The following is an 18,967-nucleotide window of genomic DNA, read 5'->3' as shown; positions in this document are numbered from 1 at the left end:
TCTGCTACAAATATTCTCCTTTAGAGACACATGAAGAATCATATCCAGATCATAATAATAATAATTTATTGGATTTGTATGCCGCCCCTCTCCGTAGACTCGGGGCGGCTAACAACAATAATAAACACAACATGTACAATCCAATAATAAAAAACAACTAAAACCCCCTATTATAAAACCAAACATACACACAAACATACATACCGTGCATAACTTGTAATGGCCTAGGGGGAAGAGCTATCTCAACTCCCCCATGCCTGGCGGTATAAATGAGTCTTGAGTAGTTTACAAAAGACAGGGAGGGTGGGGGTAGTTCTAATCTCCGGGGGGAGTTGGTTCCAGAGGGCCAGGGCCGCCACAGAGAAGGCTCTTCCCCTGGGGCCCGCCAAACAACATTGTTTAGTCGACGGGACCCGGAGAAGGCCAACTCTTTGGGACTTTATCGGTCGCTGGGATTTGTGCGGTAGCAGGCGGTTCCAGAGGTAATCTGGTCCATTGCCATGTAGGGCTTTTAAATAGCTGCTCCAAGTCTCCGGAGAGGGGCGACATACAAATCTAATAAATAAATAAAAATATAAATTTTTATTGTTGTTTTTTTCCCTCTTAGACAGACAGAATTGAAATTGGACGATTCAGGATGTTTTATTAAGTTTTCACATAAGATATTTCATAATTGTTTATAATATTATTAAGCATTGATGGTATATGTGTTGTTATGTATGTATGTTTTTAAGTTGGGGAAAAAATAAAACATTTACACCAAGAGTCATATCCAGCTCTTAGCTTTTAAATATAAATTTTTTTGTCTTGTTTTTTTTCCCACTTAGACAGATGGAGTAATTATTCATGAATTGAAATAGGATGATTCAATATGTTTTATTAAGTTTTCATATAAGAGATTTCATAATTGTTTATAATATTGTTAAGCATTGATGGTATATGTGTTGTTATTTATGTATGTTTTTAAGTTGGGGGAAAAATAAAACATTTACACCAAGAGTCATATCCAGCTCTTAGCTTTTAAATATAATTTTTTTCTTGTTGTTTTTTTTCCTCTTAGACAGATGGAGTAATTATTCATGAATTGAAATAGGGTGATTCAGGATGTTTTAAGTTTTCATATAAGAGATTTCATAATTGTTTATAATATTGTTAAGCATTGATGGTTTATGTGTTGTTATGTAAGCGGACTAAGAAAACTCACAAAAACCCATCAGCTTTCTGTGAGCCGCTATTTTTTGGCTATTGTAAACTAATGTGGCTCTCGTCCAACAATGACATGCACTTTGGTCACAAAATATCTTACCAGAAATAAAAAGTTTACACCTGTGAGCCCAGGTTTTTTTAGGAAATGTTGTGGTTAGCTCTGGCCCAGCTCCTGCCCCAAGGACTGTGGATGTGGAAGAGACATCCACATGCTGCAGGCCTGTTTTGCCCCCGGTGGAATCTGCTGATGAAGGCTCCTCTGACCAAGAAGACATGAGTGACAGGGAGGAGGAGAGTGTGGCAGACAGCTCAGAAGGAGATCAATTATCTAGCTCCTCCTTGGATTCAGAACAAGAGTTAAGGATACAGCCACACATGCGGAGAGCGATGCATAGGCAACAACAACTGAGAGATTATTATCAAAGAAAATGAGGCCACCTGTGGTTGGGTGGGGCTGTGGTCATTAGTGAGGCTGCTATAAAGAGCAGCCTGTGGGTTTGGCCATTGTGGAGGATTATCTGATCGTTGTGTTTCATGACTTCTTTACTGACTTTGACTTTTTGTGTGCTGATTTTTCCCTGCTTGGAAACTAAACCAGGGCAAAGTGTGTTTCACTTTGTGAAAGAAGAAGGACTGTGAATTGCCTCACAGCTGCAAGCTAAGTATCACAGAACTGATAAGGGACTTGTACCAATTACCAGTTTCTTTGGAGACCAGTGCTCTTTGCTATTAAAAAAAGGGGCTTAGTTTAAGTGAATTTTCATTATAAAGAACATTGTTTTGAATTGTGTGTGTCTGAAATTTGTACCTGTGAATTTTTGGGAGGATTCTACCAGAGAGCCCGACAGAACAGGAAAAAGGCCCATTTCTCAAAGCACTAAACTACTGCCAGAGAAATTCCTTAAACTAAGTTGTCACCTTCCATCCTCCTTGCAATCTTTTGTTGACTTTTAATTTTTGTCTGTAACTCTCCCAGAGTCACTATGGAGTTGGGTAGTCACCGGATTGAACTAATACATAAATAAATGACTGACATGTCTGCTGAACTTTGCCCTGAAGTTACTGGGCAGCTTCTGAAGGTTTGGTGTCTATCGGCCTTTTTCTCTTTCTCTTTGTTTCTCATCTCTACAGGTTAATAAACCTGACCTCCATTAAAAAGAGGGTCACGCCGAAGTCGGAGCCAGGAGTAAGTAGCAGAACCTCAAGATATGGTACAAACTGCCTGGAACATCCATCTGCAGATTGATTGAAGATTTCAGAGTTTTTGTGTTTGCCATTCTGGGTTATTTTAGCCCTTAAGTTGAAAGGACTGAGCACCTGGCAGGATCTTGGTTGCATTTTTTTTTAAAATGAGCACAGGCTGGTAAATTGAGTCTTCCTTACACCTCGGAAGGTGCTAGCAAAGCTGTCTGCTTTCTCCAACTGATGGCACTGCAGTTGCGGGCTTCCGTTGCTACTGTGCTGGGTTGTGGGGGAGGGAGGTTAGCTTGATAAGTCAAATCTACCAGAAACAAAGTTTTAAAATTAATAATTCACTGGCACTTGGAGAGAGCCTTTTTAGAAGCACTTAATTTCTTGTCTGCAAGGCCCTTTGCCATCTCCAGAAAGTTCAAAGCTGGTTCATTGTCTCCTAGCACTACCGTCACCAAGAATCTTCTACTAGAGCAGTGATGGTGAACATATGGCACGGGTGCCAAAGGTGGCACACGGAGCCATATCTGCTGGCACACGAGCTGTTGCCCAAGCTCAGCTCCAACATGCATGTGTGTGCTGGCCAGCTGATTTTTGGCTCGCACAGAGGCTCTGGGAGGGTGTTTTTGGCTTCCAGAGAGCCTCCAGGAGATGGGGAGGGGTGTTTTTACCCTTCCGCAGCTGCAGGGAAGCCTTTGGAACCCAGGGAAGGTGAAACACGAGCCTACTGGGCCCACCAGAAGTTGGGAAACAGGTCATTTCTAGACTCCAGAAGGCCTCCAGGGTGGATGGATGGATGGATGGATGGATGGATGGATGGATGGATGGATGGATGGATGGATGGATTGTGGGTGGGTGGGTGGGAGGGTGGATGGATGGAGGGAGGGAGGGATGGATGGATGGATGATGTGCTATCAAGTTGTTGATTCCTAGTGATCTTAGATGTTCTCCATGATTTGTCTCCAACCTGGTCTTTCAGGTCTTTGAACAATGTCTCCATCACTACTGTAAATCATCCCCTCCACCTTCTGCTGGTCCTCTTCTTCTTCTTCTCTTTCCTTCTACTTGGATAAAATGTTACCTGCAACAGAGGCAGATCCACAAAAAGAAGTTCTTGGTCAAAATCCCTTCCTCAACCGCTTAGACCTCTCTGGATGATGTTTCTCTGTGGCTATGTTGGCTTCAAAGAGGGTGATATATTTCCCTGTTCCTCTGACGTCCCTAGAAACTTTTCTAAAAAGGGCTGTTCCGCTTTTGCCTTGTGAAAATTATCTCGTTTCAGAGCTTTGATGAGCAGCTATTATCCAAGTGTCTAGCTCAGAAAAATTCACAGGTAAAAATAGAAGCAAGTTCGCAGCTCAAATCAAGCTAGCTTAGCTGAAACCTCCGTTTTTGTCCTTCCAGCAACGAGATTTTTAATTAAAACCATTTGGACGACAACTCTTTGGGAAGATAGCAAGAAGGAGAACCTTCATGACTCTGTTGGCCTATGAAAAGCATTTTCTTTCTTTCTTTCTTTCTCTCTCTCTCTCTCCTTCTTTCCTTCCTTTCATTCTTCTGTTCTTCCTTCCTTCCTTCCTCAGTAGTGCAGTGGTTAGAGTGCAATACCGCAAGCTACTTCTGCTGATCACTGGCTACCAGCAGTTTGTCAGATCGACTCTCAGTAGGCTCCAGGTTGACTCAGCCTTCCCTCCTTCCAAGGTCGGTCAAATGAGGACCCAGATTGTTGGGGGCAAGAGGCTGACTTTCTATAAACTGCTTAGAGAGGGCTGGAAAGCACTGTGAATTGGCATATAAGTCTAAATGCTGTTGCTTCCTTCCTTCCTTCCTTCCTTCCTTCCTTCCTTCCTTCCTTCCTCCTTCCTTCTTCCTTCCTTCCTTCCTTTCTTCCTTCCTTCTTCCTTCCTTCCTTCTTCCTTCCTTCCTTCCTTCCTTCCTTCTTCCTTCCTTCCTTCCTTCCTTTCTTCCCTTCTTCTTTCCTTCCTTCCTTTCTTCCTTCCTTCCCTTCTTTCTTTTCCCCTCTCCCCATCATTTGATGGCTGTTAAAAAAAACTCCAAAATGCCCCCATTTGGGGCCAAGCCAGAAGTTGTATTTACTTCTGCGTTGAACTGGAGATGTATATGAGAGGGCAACATTTCTGTACTTAGGGCTGTGTGATTTATTAGCATTTGATTTGTGGGTTGGCTTTTGTAGAAAAAGCCTCTTTCCCCCAAGGATGATGTAAAGCCCAGACTATAGAGAAATGAGTTATGACACATAGCAGAGGCTGCAATCTTGCTTGTCTGTGTACTTAGCATATCTCCTACACACACGCGACACAAAAACGAGGGCCGACCATCACCGCCAGTCAAGTTCATTCCTCCTGCCTCCTCCTTTCTCTCCCCAACTACACAACGGAGGCACAAAGGGAAGGGTGGGTGGGGAGAAGGGCAGGCTGAGAGGAGGGGGGAACGAAGCCCCCGGTGGGATTTCAATGCGGAGTAACAGTTTGTAAAACTCCATAATGAAGCTGTCAGGCCCGCTTTGTGTAGCCAAAGGATGTGCCAACAAATGTTTCTAATCTCCAAAGGTCGTGTTGGAAGCTGGGCTCTCTAAAACAAAGCGTGACAGGTCATGGTGTGAGCTGGCCAGGGAGGAGAGAGGGGAGGGGAGGGCAACGGTTTTGCTGGAGCCGGAAGACGTGGTTCGCATCGGATTAATTCATCTCCCGCTGCAGGGACGTCCAACTCGTGTTCTCCAAGCCATACGTGGTTTCCATTCGAGACGAGATAGTTCATGGTGGTCCTTGGCCAGAAGTAACCCAAGACAATACAAGTCTTCCCAACAGACAAGCCACTGGTGATTAGGACAAAGAGAGAGAGAGAGAGAAGGAGAGAGAGAGAGAAAGGGAAAGGGAGAGAGAGAAGGAGAGAGAAAGAGACAGAGCAAGAAAAAGAAAGAGAGAGAAAGAAAGAAGAGAGAAAGAGAGAGAGAGAGAGAGAGAGAAAGAAAGAAAGAAGGAAGGAAGAGAAAGAGAGAAAGAGAGAAAGAGAAACAGAGCGAGAGGAGAGAGAGAGAAAGAGAGAGAGAGAAAGAAAGAGAAAACAGAGAGAGAAAGAGAGAGAATGAATTAATTAATTAATTAATTAATTAATTAATTAATTAATGAATGAATGAATGAAAATGAGAATATTGCAAGACTCATCAGCTCTCGTGGACAAATTTTTTTTAAAAAATAAGCTAATCTTTACCTTTTATTAAAAAAAGCTATAATTGCTAACTTTTCCATTCTGTTCCTTGGTAGACAGAACTTGGACTTTGGAGAAGTAGCCCCATCACCAGAACCTGCAAGGAGAGGCGATCACCCCTTTATCTAATCAGCAGGACTGATGAGACAAGATTCATTGTTGTCCAATGGATTTTTTTTTACCTCTAAGAAAGTCAAAATTTGTCCTTTTCAGTCATTTTCCCACTGTGCAAAACACCCTATTTTATCACTTATCTTCAGGGTTCACAAAGCAGCGAAGAAAAAACAGATGGGATGGATGGATGGATGGATGGATGGATGGATGGATGGACGGATGGGAATGTCACAGTTTGGGTAAATTACATGCCATAAAATAAAAGTGTCCAGATATGAAGGCCAGGATGGCATAATGAATCCAATTTCCTAAAGAATGGAGGACAGGTTCTCTGGGGTCGTGAGAATCCATCCCAAGGTCAGAGGGAATTGGCCTGGCAGGATATTTTTGTTCCACTGCCCTCCTCTCCGTTTAATGATCCGGAGACAAGAGACCTAATGGAGTTTCTCTTCCCATATTTGAGCCCAACTCTGGCATGTCATTTCTCAGACGTTTCCTTCCCTTATAAAAAAGGCTTCTAAGTTCTGACTTACCTTCAACGTTAATAATAATTGGCATTGACATTGGCTTCCTTCAGTCTCAAAAGACCATGGGTAGGTTAGCATGGAGGATAGACTGTTACCCAAGCAGAATAATAATAATGATGATGATGATGATGATGATGATGATGGAGGAGGAGGAGGAGGAGGAGAAGGGTTGGTTTCCAATGGTTTCCATGTCTGTTCCCCATGCAACCAATGCACCAGAAGAGGAAGGAGGAGGAGGAGAAGGAAAAGGAGGAGGAGGAGAAGGAGAAGAAGAAGAAGAAGAAGAAGAAGAAGAAGAAGAAGAAGAAGAAGAAGAAGAAGAAGAAGAAGAAGAAGAAGAAGAAGAAGAACAACAACAACAACAACAACAACAACAACAACGGCGGCAGCATCATCAGCATCAACAACAACAACAGAGTTGGAAGGGACCTTGGAGGTCTTCTAGTCCAACCCCCTGCCTAGGAAACCCTACGCTACTTCAGACAAATGTATCCAGCATTTTATTAAAAACTTCTAGTGTTGGAGTATTCACAACTTCTGGAGGCAAGCTGTTCCACTTGTTAATTGTTCTAACTGTCAGGAAATTTCTCTTTAGTTCTAAGTTACTTCTCTCATTTAGTTTCGACCTATTGCTTCTTGTTCTACCCTCAGGTGCTTTGGAGAATAGATTGACTCCCTCTTCTGTGTGGCAACCCCTGAGATACTGGAAGACTGCTATCATGTCTCCCCTGGTCCTTCTTTGCATTAAACTAGACATAAACCCAGTTCCTGCAACTGTTCGTCATATGTTTTAGCCTCCAGTCCCCTAATCCTCTTTGTCGCTCTTCTCTGCACTCTTTCTAGAGTCTCAACATCCTTTTTGCATCGTGGTGACCAAAACAGAACACAGTTATTCCAAGTGTCGCCTTACCAAGGCCTTGTAAAATGGTGTTAACACTTCACGTGATCTTGATTTTCTCCCTCTGTTAACGTTCTTGAGATTTCTTTCCACTTTCTCCTGAGAGTCCTTTTGAGATTCTGTTTTAGATGTAGGTGGTGAGAACAGATTTCCGCCTGGTGGGGCTGCATGCTTCCTGCCGGAAAAAGCTCCAATGAAGGTGGCATCTCATGAGGTTCTTCTGCCAATGCACTGGTGGGATTACCAACCCTTCACTGAATGGGACAGTTCCTTTGAGAGAAGGGTTGGAAGCCAACGCCCTTATCTCCAATGGAATCTAAGCCAGTGGGGAAAAATAATCTCAATTTTTCAACCTGACCCTAGAAATCCCATTGGGTTCCCTCTTCGCGGCTTCATTGTCAGACAGAACACAAAGATACCTTTTCCGATTGTCTCATTCCAGAGACAAGATAGAGAAAATGAGAAAGAGAGAGAGAGAGAGAATTGAGAAATTAAAAAATATAATAAAAGCCCTTACTTTGCCCAGGGCTGGGAATATTAGTGAACCTTCTCCATTTTAATTTGCACTTGCCATTAATTTTAATGTGGGGGGTTTGGAAACGCCTTTGCTTTTAATGGTGTTGTTAATTGGTTTGCAGGGGCAGCTACAAGGGGGGACAATTTGCTGCCAAACAGGTTTGTGTGTGTGTGTATTAGAATTAACTCGGCTGACAAGCGTTTGTTTCGTTGCATAATATCCACACACCAGATTAATTGTATTAATACAATGCACTTAATACATCGGCGGCGTGTGATCAGCAGAAATATGCAACACACAACTCTTGTGTGAATGGACATTATTTATAATGTAATTATCACGGCTTGGATATTTCGGCTTTTCATCTCCTTCTGACCTGGTTGTTTAATGTACACAGCCGTAGTAGCCACATTCAGCCGTGAGTTAATGTTCGCTCTACTACAGATCTTTAATAATTGTCCAAGGAAGTGCATGTGCCATCAGGGAGTTAATAGTGTTTAAGAGGCCAAAGCAATTTGGGGTGTTTCTTTTCTGAAGGGTTTCTAAGCGTAGCGGAAGATTGCTTGTTGAAGAAGCCAACATCGCAGAGAAACCTTGGTTGAACTTCTCAGCACGGTGGCTGGCTGGGCCTAGCGAGATAATAATAATTATCCATCATTAAATGAATGACCTTAGGAGGTATTAGGCCATCTCATCCAATCTCCGTGCAATGCAGAAATCCATTAAACTTGTCTAATATTCAACCTGAATTTCCTTTCTCTTGGTTTGAGTCTATCAACATTTGCCTTTACTTTCAAGAGCCTGGCAGAGAAATGGGATTGGAATGTAGAGAAGGAGTTAAGACAGACTATTTTATTATTATTATTATTATTATTATTATTATTATTATTTATTTATTTATTTATTTATTCATTTATTAGATTTGTATGCCCCCCCTCTCCGAAGACTCGGGGCGGCTCACAACAGCAATAAAAACAGTATAACAGTGGAACAAATGTAATATTAAAAACATATAAACCCTATTATTATTTAAAAACCAAACAGCAACATTCATACCAAACATAGTATAAAAAATAGCCTGGGGAAAAAGTGTCTCAACTCCCCCATTCCTGGCGGTATAAGTGAGTCTTAAGTAGTTTACGAAAGACAGGAAGGGTGGGGGAAGTTCTAATCTCCAGGGGGAGCTGGTTCCAGAGGGCCGGGGCCGCTACAGAGAAGGCTCTTCCCCTGGGTCCCGCCAAACGACATTGTTTAGTCGACGGGACCCGGAGAAGGCCAACTCTGTGGGACCTTACTTACTTACTTACTTACTTACTTACTTACTTACTTACTTACTTAGTTACTTAGTCAAGTACGTATTGGTAGCATATAAAGAAAGACACAAGAAGAGTTTTTTGCTGAATGCCATCACTCTGCTAAACAAATAATTCCCTCACCACTGTCAAACTATTTACTAAGTTTGCACTACTGTTAATCTTTTCATCATTCCCATCACCTCCCACTAATGACTGTATGACTGGTTCCTAATATGGATAGCTATTTCACCAGAAGAGCCCTTCACTCCTCCCCTCGAAACAGAATATCCTACGAAAATAGACTAACAATCCTGGGCCTAGAAAGCCTAGAACTATGGCGCCTAAAACACGATTTGAGTATTGCCCACAAGATCATATGCTGCAACGTCCTACCGGTCAATGACTACTTCAGCTTCAACCGCAACAACACAAGAGCACGCAACAGATTCAAACTTAATACGAACCGCGCTAAACTTGACTGTAAAAAATATGATTTCAACAATCGAGTTATCGAAGCGTGGAACTCATTACCGGACTCAATTGTGTCAATCCCTAACCCCCAACATTTCTCCCTTAGACTCTCCACGACTGACCTCTCCAGGTCCCTAAGAGGCCAGTAAGGGGCATACATAAGTGCACTGGTGTGCCTTTCGCCCCCTGTCCAATTGTCTTTCCTCTCTTCCAAGTATCCTATATATTCTCTTCCTTTCATATATCCTCTCCTCTAAGTTCACTTTCACCCTCTTTTATATTATCACATGTCTATCTTTCTTCCTATGTATTTGTGTATTGGACAAATGAATTAATGAATAAATAAAATTGCTTATTCTATTTTATAAATCTGTCCTTTGGTTTCTCCTGCTAAGCAGCTGTGTTTCTTCTTCTTCAAACAGTTCACTGATCTCAGCAGAGCAAGGAAACTAAATGGCTGTGTTGATGATGGTAGGGCATTTTTATAAACAGATCAGCAAATGCACGTAAGAGGCACAGGCTGATATTACAAACTCTCACCGTAAACGCTTGCAGAACTATTTCTACATTACACCCTTCTCTCCCAAGCAAAAATATAGATTTTTGCAGTTTAATAAAGACAGAAAAAGCTGCCCCTAAAAGAGGTGCCTTGTCCCATCAGTGTTCGGGTTTCATCAAATCTACTTTGTTTAGATCAAGGACTGATCCACGGGTTGTTTTTCTTCTCACATCTGGGATATTCAGGGATAATTGCGCTGTTAGCTGAAGAGCTTTGGGTAACATTCACACCCAACATTTGAGTGTGTATAAACAGCAGTCAATTAAGGTTTGGATGCTGGAGGGAGCTGCAGTTGGGTGCGCCATTTAATGACACCTGGGGATGCAAAATGGGGTGGTATTTTTGGAAGGAAAATAGGGGAAGGTGTTCACTGTCAATTTGTTTTGCTTCCAGATGTGGAAAGCAGGCAAAAGGGGGAGGGAGGGAGGGAGAGAGGGAGGGAGGGAGGGAGAAAGGGAGGGAGGGAGGAAAGAAGGAAGAAAGGAAAGAAGGAAAAAAGGAAGTGGAAGGGAGGGAAGGAGGGAGGGAGAGGAAGGAAGGAAAGAAGGAAAGAAGGAAAAAAGGAAGTGGAAGGGAGGGAAGGAGGGAGGGAGAGGAAGGAAGAGGGAGGGAGGGAGAGGAATGAGAGAAAGGAAGGAAGGGAAGTTAATTTGTACCTCTAGCGCCATCCTATAAAGATTACAATAGTTGTAGATAGAAAGACCTGAATTGCATCACTGAAGATACTTTACTTGCACTCAATTCACAATTACGATGTTTCTTTTAATTTAGGGCCACACTGAGCTGGCGATTTGTCTCAGAAAGCAAGCAAGCCAGCCAATGAAGACAAATGACTTGCTTTGATGAAAATTGTACCATGGGTCCACTGCATTGTAATTTGCCCTGGAAAATGCGGGAATCTGAAATCTTTTTCATTTCACAGTAGGTTTCTTCCTGTATTACTACAGGGGGAGGGGGCAGTTGTGGACGTGGCCAAATGTTGGACCCGATCACTGGTCTTAGCAGGCTGCAGTGGAATACAAGGTGGATCTTTCCTAGGATTCTAGGCAACCTTGAGTCAGCCTTGAGCAGGTCAGGATCGAACTGCAGGCAGTGGGCAGAGCTAGCCTCCAGTACCTCATTCTAACCACTGCGCCACCACGACTGGTCCCCTCTGTAATTTAGATTGCTCCTTCATCTCCAACCTCTTCCCTAAATTTCTGCTCTACCCAAAACTTTGCTCTTCCTCTCTCTACCCATGAATTCTGTTTTGCATGTTTCGGTGGAAGACGAGGCTTCGATCCTGCTAAACACCCCATGTCCAGTCAGCGAAGCAGTGGAAGTGATGTGCCGGTGCCTGGAGGCTGTTGGGGCCTGGATGGGTGTCAACAAACTCAAACTCAACCCTGATAAGACGGAGTGGCTGTGGGTTTTGCCTCCCAAGGACAATTCCATCTGTCCGTCCATTACCCTGAGGGGAGAATCATTGACCTCCTCAGAGAGGGTCCGCAACTTGGGCGTCCTCCTCGATCCACAGCTCACATTAGAGAAACATCTTTCAGCTGTGGCGAGGGGGGCATTTGCCCAGGTTCGCCTGGTGCACCAGTTGCGACCCTATTTGGACCGGGAGTCACTGCTCACGGTCACTCATGCCCTCATCACCTCGAGGCTCGACTACTGTAACGCTCTCTACATGGGGCTACCTTTGAAAAGTGTTCGGAAACTTCAGATCGTGCAGAATGCAGCTGCGAGAGCTATCATGGGCTTTCCTAAAAATGCCCATGTCACACCAACACTCCGCAGTCTGCATTGGTTGCCGATCAGTTTCCGGTCACAATTCAAAGTGTTGGTTATGACCTATAAAGCCCTTCATGGCACCGGACCAGATTATCTCCGGGACCGCCTTCTGCTGCACGAATCCCAGCAACCGGTTAGGTCCCACAGAGTGGGTCTTCTTCGGGTCCCATCGACTAAACAATGCCGTTTGGTGGGACCCAGGGGAAGAGCCTTCTCTGTGGCGGCCCCAGCCCTCTGGAACCAACTCCCCCCAAAGATTAGAATTGCCCTCACCCTCCTTGCCTTTCGCAAGCTACTTTAAACCCACCTCTGCCGCCAGGCATGGGGGAATTAAGATTTCTTCTCCCCCTAGGCCTTTACAATTGTATGTATGGTATGTATGTATGTTTGGGGGGGTTTTATATTAAGGGGTTTTGTAATTCGCTTTTAGTATTGGATTATTACTGTATATTGTTTATTATTGCTGTTAGCCGCCCCGGGGTTTTCGGAGAGGGGCGGCATATAAATCCAATAAAACTAACCTAAACTAAACAGTCAGTCATTTGTCTTCATTCCCTACAAGTGCCTTTGACCCAGAAAGGGCTGTTTGGGGAGGGGGGCTTTTCCTGCCAACTACCCCTGTCCTGGCTTCCCTTCCCAGCCCTCTAGCAATTATTTGACAATCTAATCCTGTCCTTCTGCCTGCAACCGGAATACAGCGGAGTTCTCTCTAATGAAAGGACAAGATCTCCTTCCAGCTCTCGAGCCCTGTTTACCTTTGTCTCTCTCGCTGTTCTTACACACACAGTCCAGAAACACAAATATAGCATCGCTCAGGGTGGAGGTGAAGGGAGAGATTCCACGGGAGGCGAAAAAACACAGCAGGTCCAAAGGAGGCGCAAGGCAGGAGGAACGATGTTCCCAGGCACTCGGAACGTAGGTCTCGTAATTCCCACCATGGAACAATGGGTGGTCAAGGAGGTGGAGTTGGCCGAGATGGCAACATTGCCTGGTTTAATTAAAGAGAAGAATTGGCTGCTACTTGGAAACTATTTCTGGACCTTTGAGCTCCAATCTGGGGGAGGAAAAAAAAGGAAAGTTTGATTTTAGGATTTGAAGACTTAGATAACCATGTGGGTCTAGAAATGGTTGAAAATATTCAGAAATATAAGCCAGAAATATAAGGTCCCCTTCTCCTTCCTCCACTCTGCAAAGCCCATTCCCTTCTAGAACTGATGATGTTTCTTAGCTGGGTCATGAAACGTCTCCAAGAAAACAACCAAGTTCAGAGACCACCAAGGACCCCACAGTCCTTTTCCTCCTCCTCCTCCTCCTCCTCTTCTTCTTCTTCTTCTTCTCCTTCTCCTTCACCTCCTCCGCAGCTTTCTTCTTCTTCTTCTTCCTCTTCTTCTTCGAAACATAGAAGATTGATGGCAGAAAAAGACCTCATGGTCCATCTAGTCTGCCCTTATACTATTTCCTGCATTCTTCTCCTTCCTCCTTCTCCTTTTCTTCTTCTCCTCCTCCTCCTCCTCCTCTTCTTCTTCTTCTTCTTCCTCTTCTTCTTCGAAACATAGAAACATAAAAGATTGATGGCAGAAAAAGACCTCATGGTCCATCTAGTCTGCCCTTATACTATTTCCTGTATTCTTCTCCTTCCTCCTTCTCCTTTTCTTCTTCTTCTTCTTCTTCTTCTTCGCCTTCTCCTCCTCCTCTTCCTCTTCTTCTTCTTCTTCGAAACATAGAAACATAGAAGATTGACAGCAGAAAAAGACCTCATGGTCCATCTAGTCTGCCCTTATACTATTTCCTGTATTCTTCTCCTTCCTCCTTCTCCTTTTCTTCTTCTTCTTCTTCTTCTTCTTCTTCTTCTTCTTCTTCTTCTTCGCCTTCTCCTCCTCCTCTTCCTCTTCTTCTTCTTCTTCGAAACATAGAAACATAGATTGACAGCAGAAAAAGACCTCATGGTCCATCTAGTCTGCCCTTATACTATTTCCTGTATTCTTCTCCTTCCTCCTTCTCCTTTTCTTCTCCATCCTCCTCTTCCTCCTCCTCACCCTCTTCCTCCCTTTCCTCCTCCTCTTCTCCTTCCTCCACTCTGCAAACCCTATCCCCTTCCCATCATGAAACACCCAGCAGAAAACAACCAACTTCAGACAGCGCCAAGGAGCCCACTGGACTAACATGAGTTTGACCCGATGTAGAAGAACAATCGCTAGGTTTTCATAAGAGAAGCAAGCCGACTTTCATCATCGTGGTTAAGGAGTCATAAAGAGACAGAGAGGAGATCCCAGAAGCAGTAAGACTGAGACGGAATCAGTGACCTTTCTAAAAAGGAATGTTATTTCAGGAACTGAGCTGAATTCAGAAGTTTACCCCCAGGGAATTCCCGAGGCTGTCTGGGAAAACCCTCATTTCAGGGCTGTAATTATTACAGTCACAAAGTCAGGTACATAGAGAGATCCGCTCCTCCCTCCCTCCTCCAACATGCCTTCTTCTCATCTTACGAAATCTAAACGGATCCGAAACCGAGATCAACTGGAGAAGTTCACCTCCTGTAGCAGGGGGTTCCTGTGACCTTTTAGAATTCAACATTTTGGAATTAAAAAGCATCGCCGGGGCATAAGCGAGAAAGCCTCCGACGGAGGGCGAGCCAGGTGTTTGGCTTCGGGGCAGGGCGCATGTGCCAAACCCAATTAAATGTTTGGTCTGCTGGATATTAAAAAGAAAAGTGATATTTCCTTTGGCATCTGAAGGCTGCAAGCACCAAGGGGGGAGATGATCCTTCCTTTATTAGAGCCCCTGATTTATGCTGCTTTTTTTGGTATCCACATTCATTCTCTTTATTATGGTTGGAAACGCAGGAGCCTCGGTCTCATTAGAAGATGATCCACTCCGTCTCTGGGTTCATTTCATTAGATTACAGCAACCTATCCTGATGCATGGATTTCAATCCCCAGATGTTCCCAACCTCTGCTGAGAATGGCTTCTTCTTCCCTTGGCCAAATTGAGAGGGCACAGGTTGGCTTCCAATACCGTATTTTTCAGAGTATAAGACACACCTTAATTTTTGGGGAGAAAAATAGGGAAAAGAATCTGCTTACCATGTATTAATCTGGCTAGCATGTTTAGTCTGGTCAGCTTCAGCACATTATTTTATCCCCTGGTTAGGGCTTTTAAAAAAACCTTATTTGGAGAGAGTAACAATGAAAGAGCTTGCAAGCTAGTAAGAGCTGGGAACATTGTTAGCACCTGGAAAGAAACATTTGGGGGAGGTAGAGCAATGGGAAAAAAAACCCTGCAATATCTTAGGGCTTGGAAAACATTCTTTGCAGAGAGTAACAATGAAAGAGCTTGCAAGCTAGTAAGAGCTGGGAACATTGTTAGCACCTAGAAAGAAACATTTGGGGCAAGTAGAGCAATGGAAAAAAACCTGCAAAGACTTAGGGCTTGAAAAACATTCTTTGCAGAGAGTAACAATGAAAGAGCTTGCAAAGGGGTAAGAGTTAGCACCTGGTTAGGGCTGGAAAGAAACTTATTCAGAGCAAGTTAGAGCAATGGGGAAAAAACCCTGCAAAGACTTAGGGCTTGGAAAACATTCTTCACAGAGAGTAACATTGAAAGAGCTTGCAAGATAAGAGCTGGGAAGATCGTTAGCACCTGGTTAGGGCTGGGAGAAAACGTTGCATTCAGAGTATAAGACACACCCAAATTATCAGCCTCTTTTAGGGAGGAAAAAGGTGCATCTTATACTCCAAAACATACAGTATATTCCGAGGAAAAAATGAACATACGCAATCGCTACAAAATGTGAAGCTGGCGTGCTTCAGAGAAATTGAGGGTGGATTTGAAGGTCCTACTTAGCTTCAATGTTGGCAGGAGGGACTGCAATTAATAATCTGTGGTGTCAATCAAAATGTATTTTGAACATTTGCATAGCAAATGCAGTCATTAAGTGAGCTCTGCATGCAAATTCAGGCACAAGAGAGCTTCCCAACTTCAGGCTTTGTTTCTACAAACCAAAAGAAAGGTCGGTTTTCTCTCACGCAACCTATTATAAGAATAGGTCGGGAAAGAGGGCTGTGAAAATGTCTGCAGACCCGTCACATCCTAGACATGAATTGTTTCAACTGCTACCCTCAAAACAACACCAAAGGGCACTGCTCACCAGAACTAGACACAATGGCAATTTTTTTGTCTCCAGTCTCCAACTCGGGTCACCATATTTGTGCAAAATAAGTGGCAAGGGTTGTAACTTGTATCCTGTCGTTTGGCAGGCCCCAGGGAAGAGCCTTCTCTGTGGCGGCCCCGGCTCTCTGGAACCAACTCCCCCCAGAGATTAGAACTGCCCCCACCCTCCCTGTCTTTCATAAACTACTCAAGACTCACTTATACCACCAGGCATGGGGAAGTTGAGACACATTTCCCCCAGGCTTTTTTATACTTTGTTTTATGTTTGTTATGAATGTTGCTGTTTGGTTTTTTTAAATAATGATAGGGGTTTATATGTTTTTAATATTAGATTTGTTCCACTGCTATATTGTTTTTATTGCTGTTGTGAGCCGTCCCGAGTTTTCGGAGAGGGGCGGCATACAAATCTAATAAGTAAGTAAGTAAGTAAATAAATAAATCCTTCCTAGTAAGTAAATAAATAAATCCTTCCTATCCTATGTTTCAACTGGGATCAAGGTGTACAGCTCTCTCTCTCTCTCTCTCTATTTATTTTTATTTGTTTTGTCAAGTATATATTGGTGGTATACAAAGATATAATAATATTTATATACATGATACTAGTAAGAGAGAAACATTAAGGACAGGGGACAGAAGGCACACTGGTGCACTTATGCACGCCCCTTATTGACCTCTTCGGAATCGGGACAGGTCAACAGTGGATAGTCTAAGGGTAAAGTTTTGGGGGTTAGGTGATGATACTACAGAGTCAGGTAGTGAGTTCCATGCATCAACTACTCGTTTACTAAAGTCGTATTTCCTGCAATTCAGTTTAGAGCAGTTTACTTAAAGTTTGTATCTGTTGCATGCTCAAGTGTTGTTGTGGTTGAATCTGAAGTAGTCATTGACAGGAAGGACGAGTAGATGATTTTATGGGCTATGTTTAGGTCGTGTTTAAAGCGACGTAGTTCTAAGCTTTCTAAACCTAGGATTGTAAGTCTAGTTGTGTAGGGTATTGTGTTGTGAGTGGAGGAGTGGAGGGCTCTTCTAGTAAAGTATCTCTGGACATTTTCTAGAGTGTTTATGTCCGAAATGTAGTGTGGGTTCCAGACAGCTGAGCTGTATTCAAGGATTGGTCTGGTGAAAGTTTTGTATGCTCTGGTTAGTAGTGTGAGATTACTGGAGTAGAAGATACATAGGATTAGGTTAACAACTCTTGAAGCCTTTTTGGCGATGTTGTTGCAGTGAGCTTTGGCCCTTGGGTCATTTAATATTCCAAGGTCTTTGACAGAGTGAGGGTCATCTGTAAGGTCTTGTCTATTCAGCTTGTATTTGGTGTTCTGATTCTTTTTGACAATGTGTAGGACGGAGCATTTTTTGGTTGAGATTTGGAGTTGCCAAATTGTGCTCAGAGGTAAGTGTGTCCTATCTTCTTTTTTCCTTTAGATTGTGAACGTTTAAAACAAACTCACACTCATTTCGTATGCAGCCCAGCACAGGCAATTTGCATTGAGGTGTATTTGCATACGGCCATGGCACATTCCTTCCGCATTAATCATTTATATGAATACTTTTAAATAATTTTATCAACTATATGCAGCATTTGAGAGGAAGCTATGTCACAGAATTCGGGGGAAATACAGATTAGCCGCATTATCTATTAGCTAAAATAAGATGGCAGGCGGTAAATTACTGTAGGGCAGTTCACGTGGAAATATATCTGGTACCAATAAAAGAGAATATTTGTAGCCCAGTGTTGAAATGAGGTGTCCCTGGTGCTCTGAGTTTTCTTGCAGTTGTGATGTTATGTAGTTTGGGTAATGAAGAAATTAACCCAGGTCAGAAAGCACCAATTAATGTATTATCTAATTTAAGTAATGAAAATTCTGCAAGAAAACCACCAGCCTCAATGAGTACCAAGAACCTCTCATATATCCAGCACATAAAGAATTTGCGGAGATCCATTTCTCCTTGCATCCTGGCTCTCTCTAGTGTATGAAACAAGTAGGATGCTTGGCTGCATAGCTAGAGGTATAACAAGCAGGAAGAGGGAGATTGTGATCCCGCTGTATAGAGCGCCCGTTTGGAATACTGTGTTCAATTCTGGAGACCTCACCTACAAAAAGATATTGACAAAATTGAAGGGGTCCAAAGATGGGCTACAAAAACGGAGGAAGGTCTTAAGCATCAAACGTATCAGGAAAGACTTAATGAACTCCATCTGTAGAGTCTGGAGGACAGAAGGAAAAGGAGGGACATGACTGAAACATTTAAATATGTTAAAGGGTTAAATAAGGTTCAGGAGGGAAGTGTTTTTAATAGGAAAGTGAATACAAAAACAAGGGGACACAATATTATAATATATATATATATATATAATATTTATTGGATTTGTATGCCGTCCCTCTCCGTAGACTCGGGGCGGCAAACAACAGTGATAAAAACAGCATGTGACAATCCAATATTAAAACAGTTAAAAACCCTTGTTATAAAACCAATCATACATAGAGAGATATACCATGCATAAATTGTAGAAGCCTAGGGGGAAAGAATATCTCAGTTCCCCCATGCCTGACAGCAGAGATGGGTTTTAATGAGCTTACGAAAGGCAAGGAGGGTGGGGGCTATTCTAATCGCTGGGGGGGAGTTGGTTCCAGAGGGTCGGGGCCACCACAGAGAAGGCTCTTCCCCTGGGCCCCGCCAAACATCATTGTTTAGTTGACGGGACCCGGAGAAGGCCCACTCTGAGGTTAGTTGGGGGAAAGATCAGAAGCAAGGTGAGAAAATATTATTTTAACTGAAAGAGTAGTAGATGCTTGGAACAAACTTCCAGCAGACGTGGTTGGTAAATCCGCAGTCACTGAATTTAAACATGCCTGGGACAAACATAGATCCATCCTAAGATAAAATACAGGAAATAGTATAAGGGCAGACCAGATGGACCATCCATGAGGTCTTTTTCTGCCGTCAATCTTCTATGTTTCTATGAACCAGATGGATAGGACTACAGTTTCCATAATCACCCTAAAAATGTGA

The 18,967-nt window shown here is 43.2% G+C and overlaps 1 protein-coding gene across 1 annotated transcript in view; it reads right to left on the bottom strand.

Annotated features, from left to right (window-relative positions):
• LOC139174895 (6-pyruvoyl tetrahydrobiopterin synthase-like) overlaps window positions 1–18,967 on the bottom strand; it is a 129,471-nt gene that overhangs the window by 304 nt on the left and 110,200 nt on the right. The window lies entirely within an intron of this gene.

The sequence above is a fragment of the Erythrolamprus reginae genome, chromosome 12 (genome assembly GCF_031021105.1).
Source record: "Erythrolamprus reginae isolate rEryReg1 chromosome 12, rEryReg1.hap1, whole genome shotgun sequence".
Lineage (NCBI taxonomy): Eukaryota > Metazoa > Chordata > Lepidosauria > Squamata > Dipsadidae > Erythrolamprus > Erythrolamprus reginae.
Note: the sequence above shows the minus strand (reverse complement) of the source record. Positions and strands in the feature narration are given on the sequence as shown.